This window comes from Sturnus vulgaris, chromosome 1 (assembly GCF_052056855.1).
Source record: "Sturnus vulgaris isolate bStuVul1 chromosome 1, bStuVul1.hap1, whole genome shotgun sequence".
Taxonomy (NCBI): Eukaryota; Metazoa; Chordata; class Aves; order Passeriformes; family Sturnidae; genus Sturnus; species Sturnus vulgaris.
This window is the reverse complement of record NC_142243.1, coordinates 126,166,321-126,174,363: the sequence shown is the minus strand read 5'-3', so window position 1 is coordinate 126,174,363 and position 8,043 is coordinate 126,166,321. Positions and strand designations below refer to the sequence as shown.

The 8,043-nt window shown below is 32.7% G+C and overlaps 2 long non-coding RNA genes across 2 annotated transcripts in view; one reads left to right on the top strand and one right to left on the bottom strand.

The window, feature by feature from the left end:
- The window catches only part of LOC148225505 (uncharacterized), a 4,091-nt gene extending 85 nt beyond the window's left edge, over positions 1-4,006 (bottom strand). Inside the window, exons 1-3 of the long non-coding RNA XR_015807769.1 lie at positions 3,947-4,006; positions 3,050-3,110; positions 1-1,766 (exon numbers count right to left, since the gene is read on the bottom strand). The exon at positions 1-1,766 is cut by the window's left edge and continues 85 nt beyond it. This is a non-coding gene — a long non-coding RNA (uncharacterized LOC148225505). The remainder of the gene's footprint in view (positions 1,767-3,049; positions 3,111-3,946) is intronic.
- Positions 1-8,043, top strand: part of LOC148225504 (uncharacterized) — a 39,405-nt gene that overhangs the window by 5,447 nt on the left and 25,915 nt on the right. Inside the window, exon 2 of the long non-coding RNA XR_015807774.1 lies at positions 1,028-1,149. This is a non-coding gene — a long non-coding RNA (uncharacterized LOC148225504). The remainder of the gene's footprint in view (positions 1-1,027; positions 1,150-8,043) is intronic.

Sequence of the window (8,043 nt, the reverse complement as noted above, 5' to 3'; positions counted from 1 at the left end):
GTGCTACATACTGTGTTATTAAAATGCTGCACACTACTTCTACTGTACATTCTCCAGTTAGTAAAGAAACAACTATATACAAAACAAGCTGTAATAAACATTTATATAATACACATTTGGAGAGAAGCAACATAACTTAAAATTCAAACTGCAATTGTATAAATAACACTTTAAATTTGTTGTTCACTTTTTGTTAAGTCCATTAAGCATTTCCTAGTTGAAAGTTCAAAAACAATTATCACAGTTCTTAAATATTAATACAGTAAAAACTAGATTTTAAAAAGGTTTGAAATACAGAAAGGATTACTGTGTACCACTACAGAATACAAAGCAAAAATAATACAGACCCTTTAATAACCATCACTAAATTTACTTGACCTACCTTATCTGTAGCAAAATGCTAAGTCCCCCGAGAGGCCTTTGACTAATTTTCCTAGTAAATTCTTCAATGACACATAAACAATCAAGGTTTCTTTCACAATTCACTCATTTTACAAATACTATATCATTCTCAACCTTTAGAGATTATATTAAAACTCCCCTAAAGCTTAGCATATTGAGTAAAGAAGCATTTGTACTTTAAAACAGGACCATCTGCATTTCATTAACAGCTTAACCACCATCTTGTCTACAGATAAATACAGCATTATTAAATATGTTTTTTAGAAAGTAGTTATTATTCTGAGTTCTTAAGTTGCATCAAATTATATTTTTATAATATTCCAAAGCTGTAATTTAAAGAGTTTAAAAAAATAAAGGGAAAGAACATAAGTATCTTTCTGAGGAAAGTTATTGATGCAGCTTATAATAATGAGGCATAGTTTGTACCTACTTTGCAAAATTTCATTACAGGAAAGAATTGCTCCAATTTTATACAAAAAAAACCCCAACCCATTCAAAATGACAAAATGTGTTTGGATAGAAATTTAAAAAATTCAAGGACGTTTGAACGTTAGCTGTCATTATGGTCCAGTTCACTGTTTATTTCTTTGGTATGCATCTCCTGACCTGTATATAAAATTCATAGTTTCAGAAGTGACATGTGCAAGCCTTGGACAACTGGGGAAAAGGCATATTTCCTGACCTTGTAACCATAGCAACCACTTGCTGATTGGTAGCAGGCAGCCTTTCCATCCTTTACCACTGAAGGCAAGTATGTGAGATTGCTGGCTTTGTTTGTGGCTTGTGCTTTATTTACATGCAAACACGAATGTCAGCCTTAAAATCCCCCTTCCTTTTTTGTTCATTTGTATGTTTTTGTTGAACATTATGGTAGGAAAGCAGGGAATGAAATTTTCTTATTTCATAGGTTTGCAATCAATTTAATATAAATATTAAAGCTATAAGTGATTCCACTTTAAAACATGCACGTACACTTTGAACAAAGTTGGAAAGATGAACAAAATTTTTCCATTTGTACTATTAAGATATGCTTCAGCAAACAATAATGTTTTATAATTGATTCCATTTTGCAGGAGAAAAAAACCGTATTTTTTTAAATGCACTTCAACAGGAACCTATTAATAATATAGCATTTTCTTTCTTTTCTACATTTTTCTTTCTTTTATTATTTTAATATTACATAGTAGACTGAGAAATATGTAAATTATAAAATACATAAATGTGGAGGCTGCCTCATTCCACGATTAAGGTTCCAAATTTTCCCCTCAGCATCACATTAAACAGGTTGGAGGCTTTCAGTCCAGCTGAATCCTTTGTTGACAGCAGTCACAAACACACCTCCCCAAAGCCTCCACTACTTTCTCCTATTTAAAAAAAAAAAAAAAAAAGTGGGGGGGAGGGGGGGAGAAAAAGAAAAAGGACTCAGTACAATTCAGCTTGATATATAATCTGGTCAAGGGTAGTATAGACTAAGCATGCATGGACACATTTTCTTCTCATCCTGAAAGAGGCTGCATCTCCAGGTCAGGACTGTTGTTAGTGGCAGGGAGGTAAAAGGGAAGTCCACTTAGCCAATGTCTTGCTTAGACTGTAATAAAGTGTGCACTAACGAGAGAATGCACTTTGTGATATTCCTCTTCTAAGGCTATCATTTCAGAAGAAAGAATTACTTTTTTTCTAAATGAATAGTGTGAAATGTGCTTTTAATTTAATGGGTATTTACAGGCATCTTTTGACCACATTAATATTATTTTATGATGGGTTTACATAATTTTTAAATCTTTGCATTACCAGCATTATCCCTGCATCTATTCTTTCTTATTAATTGCTTCAGGAAGCACTATTATTAATTTCCAAAAATTGGAAGTGATAATAGTACAGTGAGAACACTCTTAAAACATTGCTACAGAGACACCAAAAGGTAAAATTCCTTTACCTCCTATAAAAATATTCTATAGAACGTTCTAAAGTTTGCAGGACATTAATAGGCTTTTTATTTATCTGACACTACTATCCATACACATGAATCAGATACTAAGAAAATATATATTATTAACTTTATATACATATATGCATATATCTATAAAAAAACATTTCCATGCATAGAGTATACAGTCCATTTGACTACAAATGGACCAAAAGTGTTTAAAAATACATGTTATGGGCTTGTTTACAAAATACTAAGTAATGGAATCATCAAATAATATTTCTAAGTAGTGCTAATGCATCCTCTGTTTTCATAAATATATTTAGGGTTCATTTCTCCAAACATGTGCAAATTTACTGACAGAAGTAGTCAAATTTAAGTCAAGTTATATTTTGGCAAATTGAATTATTAATCTGCATATATTTTGTGGAAATCAGGTCTTTACATTTGTAATAACAAATTTAAACTTTCACTTTGCAATCAGATCTAATGCAAAAAAGATTCATTTCAAGTCTACAAGGCTCTCTCTGGGACCTATTTAAAAATCTTTCTATTTAAAGCTCATCCTTACTTATTTTTTTCATATGTAAAGGTCATTTTCTAGTGCACTTAAAAATATTACTCAAAGAAGTCATTCTCAAGAAAAACATTATTTAATGTTTTAAATAGTTAAAGCATTTTAATATTGTTTTATAAATGAATATAAAGATTTACTCTGACCTGGCACAGATGTGCACACTGATGAAAGAGATCTCTTCCAACTAGTCAAATTACAATTCCCCTATAGAATGTAAAAGAGAAAAAAAAAAGTCTGTTAAATTTTCAGTTCTTTCTTAATATAAACATTAAAAATCACAGGATTTTGAAAGGACAAGCAGCTTAGATTAGTGAAAGATTTTTCTTTTTTACATAATAGTTCTACTCAGCAGTAATTTGCTTTACTAGAATGCTGTAAAGTTCTCTCTCAGCTCTGATGTACTGTATAAAACATTTCTTAACTCATTAATGTCAAATATAAATTAGTTTTATATTGGAATTTTAACAAACCAGACTCCACAGGCAACATAAAAAGCTAGACTATTGTCAGAAATAGTGTAAAGCCGAATGCAAATTTAACCCAGGTATCATTTATCATAAAAGACACACAGACATAAAAAAAGACACATTGCACTTTCATGGATGTCCTGAAAATATTGCTGAATACTATGCAACACGATTAGTAACTGGAATTTTGAAAACAAACAAACAAAGAAACAGAAATGAAAAAATACAACTGTTTTAATTGAGCCAATATAAGGTGATTGCACCCATGTTATTAAAATATTTTTCTTAGATACAACAATTCTGGACTCTGACTAATATGCAGTGTTGGAGTGTCCGGAATATGATTTTTCCACTTGTATATCCTTTGAATATCTGAGCAAGCATGTTGTATTGTATTAATATCATAATTCAAAGGGAAATTTATTAAGCCTCCCCCCTCCCCGTATTCCCATTATAGCTAAAAGTTGCAAATTCTATACGGCAGAGCCTAGACAGTAATATCAAATTTTAATAACAATTTCTCTTCTTCAGTCAGTGCTATACTGAAGAAAAGCATAAATTGCTGTGACTGACCGTTAGTTGTTAGAGAAGCAATCTGACTTCTCCACACCCTTATTTCAGTGTATCTGCTCTGTCCCTCAGCTGTATTAATGATAGCATGAAAGGTCACATGATAAACGAGTGACAAAAATATCAAAACATATTAGCCTGTAGCTTTGTTATCAGTGTATGGCAGATATGACAGAAAATTGTATTTTTCCCCTGAATAATTTTGTGTTACATTTTGCTGGCTAGGCAGAGTGAATTAGGGAGAAATTTCTGCCTCTGACTGTTTGTCTCTTTTCCTGACATACTTGAAGTAATAATATACATTAATAATAGGGAGTAGACACAGGGAAGAGGTAAAAATTCAGGGGCAGACTGTCTGTTTCAATTCTACAAGGTGCTATGCTTGTTTCTCTTGCAATACAAATTTTGTTGAAAAATATGCACAGCATTGAATCTTATTAATGCTACTGATAATGATCTCTTTTATATTATGGATGAAACAACAGGAAGATGCAGGAAAAAGAGAAACAGAAAAATAACTTTAAAGTAATGAGGTTATGTTTCCACCCAGTTGTACTTCGCACCAGTACAAATTCACATACTCACTAATTAAATAAAGGCAAGCACCAACAATGCTTATTGTGACAGAGACCTAGTAATTATGAATTAGAGACAGATATTACTCCTGCTGGTTTAAAGGCTGGCAGCAGTTACAGTCCCTGGGGAGATGAGGTTAGCAATCTTTGAAAGAGAAAATAGAAATTGGCGGGAGCTTAATATCTTATGGCCTATCAGACTCCATGGTCAGGCCATATCCAAGTTCCCTTTGCTGCTGGCAAACAGCATCAGTGGCAACTCAGTCCTTAAGCTCCTAGCAGATCAAAAGCTATTGAATAGAACTCTTCTGAAAGACACAAAGAGAGGATCACAAGCCCCACATGAAAAGTTGTATAATTAAAACCTTAATAAACTGATAGAATATACATATAGATGGAGTATTAGTGATGCACTGCAACATATGTAAAGTGTGAATAAAAATGAGGGTGCGCTGCTTTAGATGACCAAGCAGCAGTGGAAAGAAATAGAAAGTCTTTGAGTCTTTACCAAAATTTCAAACTGATTTTTATAAACTTTCTCGAATATTTTGGCGACTTTTTATTTTCATTATTATTCATTTATGTGCAGTTCCATATTTCTAATTATCTTGTGAGAAAAGAACTGCAGAAATATGTCTGAAATAAAAAAAAAAGTTCTTGCAGTATTTATGATCTGATTCACAGAAGACAATACTAGAAATCTCATGAGAACAATGTTCTCATGAGATTTCCAACCAATTTTACAGACCAACACAATCTGAATAGTTTGAATCTATTCTCAAACTCCAAACCTTTTAGATATGTATCTTATCACAAATGCCTTGTATTGTGCAAAAACTGTGGAGTGAAATAAGGGCGTATGTTATATCCTTCGGGAACTGTGAGTGGGTAAGGCAGTAGTAAAGCCTGGAATTTTATTGGAATTGTCCAGTTTATAGGTCAGACTTTTTGTCTTTTTTTCCTTTTTTTTTTTTTTTTTTTTTTTTAAATATGTATGTATACATACATATAACTCTGTAAGGAAATTCTGTTATTATTTACTTACAAAAATAAACAACTATTAGTGAAGGCATAGTACAAACAGATAAGAAGAACCAGCCTTTGCCCCAAAGAACTTACAGTTTAAATAATTCTTATTTGTGTTTTCAATGTTATACTTGGCATATATACATTCGAGAGAGTGATTATGCATGGGAAAATACCCCCCACTGCCTGCCCCCAAATATCTCTCCATCGTGGAATACCTGGTACTTTTTCAGGCAGAGTTCAAGATCCTTTTCTCTTGCTTTTAACATATCTCATATTGTTTGTCAATATTCATATTAAACCCCAATACCATTGTTCCAGGACCCAATTCAAGATTTATCCTTAATTAAAAGTCAGGGTTCTGCTTGGGAAGTCTCAATAAGTCTATATTAAACTTCATTGTTCTTCTACTATCTATCTCACCTTCCCCCAGGGTACAGCTGGTTTGATTTATTTAAATAACCAAAATATTTTATTTCTTTACCAGACTCATTTCTTCTGCATCTCCTGAATTTCTCTCTTTCCACACACATGTATACATTCTTGATTTATATTAATTACTTCTGCTCAAGACCTTTCAAAATTGATACTGGTAGGCACTGTTTCAAAGTTTATGAAGTTTCACTAAATCTATAAAGACTTCTATATGCAAGAAAGCTGAAACTTAATATAACCTTATTTATTTATTTATTTATTTTTAATTCATCATTTTATGTTTTGTATTTAGAACCAGGCCCTTCAGCATTTCCAGACAGCTTCTATATAAGGTTCAGTGTGAGCATATTAAACATATTACTACACTAATTTCCATTTCTGGCTTCAATGAATAGTGTTCAAATTGACTTGTATCTAAAACTAGATACTTCTAGAAAATTTACAAGACAAAATTAGAAGCAAAATCTCACCATTATCAGAAAGCACCTGATTCTGCCTTCCTGGGATACATATTTATACTGCTGAAATGCCATTAAATATTCAGGAGCTGAAGCCATGATCGTGGTATAGCAATAAGAGACTGAAGAAGAATAGAGTCATCTATGCCAGGATTTTCCATAAGTGGAGGTACACACTTTCAGGCCATTATCATTTCATCCCTACAGCTATTTATATATTACATGAGACAAATTACCCCCTAAAATTTCTATTTCTCTCCACTGACTACAGAGGGATCCTAGGAGGAACAGCTAAGATGCCGAGTCTAGCATTAGATGAGAAAAATTCTTTGACTATGAATTCTGTCACTATCTTCTTCATGTTTGGTGAGAATAAAAAAAAAATTTCTCACTAGAATAATATTTTTCCCCCAATAGTATGAAGAAAATGTTGCAGTGTTTCATCTTCACCAGATAAAATTTATTGTTGAATTGCTTCCATCATCTAAGTTCAGCCAGATTTTCCAGTACTTATCAGACCTTTTTGTTTGTACATCTTGTTAGTCAAAAACTGAAATAAAATTTTAAATGAACTCAAGCAATAAACACCAGTATTCCTTAAATATATTAAATTGACAGACTCATATATTTGCATATTTTCTGAGAAAAGTACTATCACCTTGATATCTGTCTTTTTATTGACTGCATTTTTTCTTAGCAAAATACAATACTCATTGTAGCAGAAGTAAATTACTCTGTTTGTGTGACCACAAACCATAGTATATAGTATATACTATATAGTATATACTATATAGTGACCATAGTATATCTGGAGATTAATTGATCCTCAAGGACTTTAAACAAGGTCTAAAAATTTCTACTCTCTGAAATACCATTTGACCTCACTGTCCAGGTCACTTCAATACTGACCTATATCACCACATTTTACTAAGAGAATTTCAGATTCTCTTTTAAATCCCTATTTCATTGAATGCTCTCCTTGAAGATTTATTTTCTTTCAGTACATGGAGTTAACCATCAAATGCCCTAATATCATAAAATCATAGAATCATAGAAGAGTTTGGGTTGGAAGGCAACTCAAAGGATGATCTAGTCCAACCTCCAATAGATACATTGATGCATAGATGCATATTGTGTCTTATGAAGACTCCTGATTTTCTTCAGTACTGCTCTTTCACAGAATTATTCTGTGTTTGATGTTCATTGTGTAGCTCCACTAACCATTCCAGCTCTTAGGGTTCCATCCTGAGTACGGCCACATAGCCATAATGACAGATAAATCTTTCATTAGTGTGATTCATCATGGCTGGATTGCAACAAATTTTACAGCTGTTTGCTCCAACTCTTTTGCAGATCAAGTTCCCCTCTAGATAGTTTCCGTGTGTTTTAGTCTCTGGCCCCACAGGGCCATGATACAAGTCAAGTGATTTGATGGCTTGAGTGATTACTCCTGCCAGTTCAATACAGATTTGTTCAAGAGACCTAATGGAACTACCTGGCAAGTTTATGAGGGCTTTTCACTCAAATTACTATTTCTATTTAAAAAACAGGCAGATCTAGCTTCTCATGGAACTGCTCAGGATTTCACATAGGAAACAAGCACAAA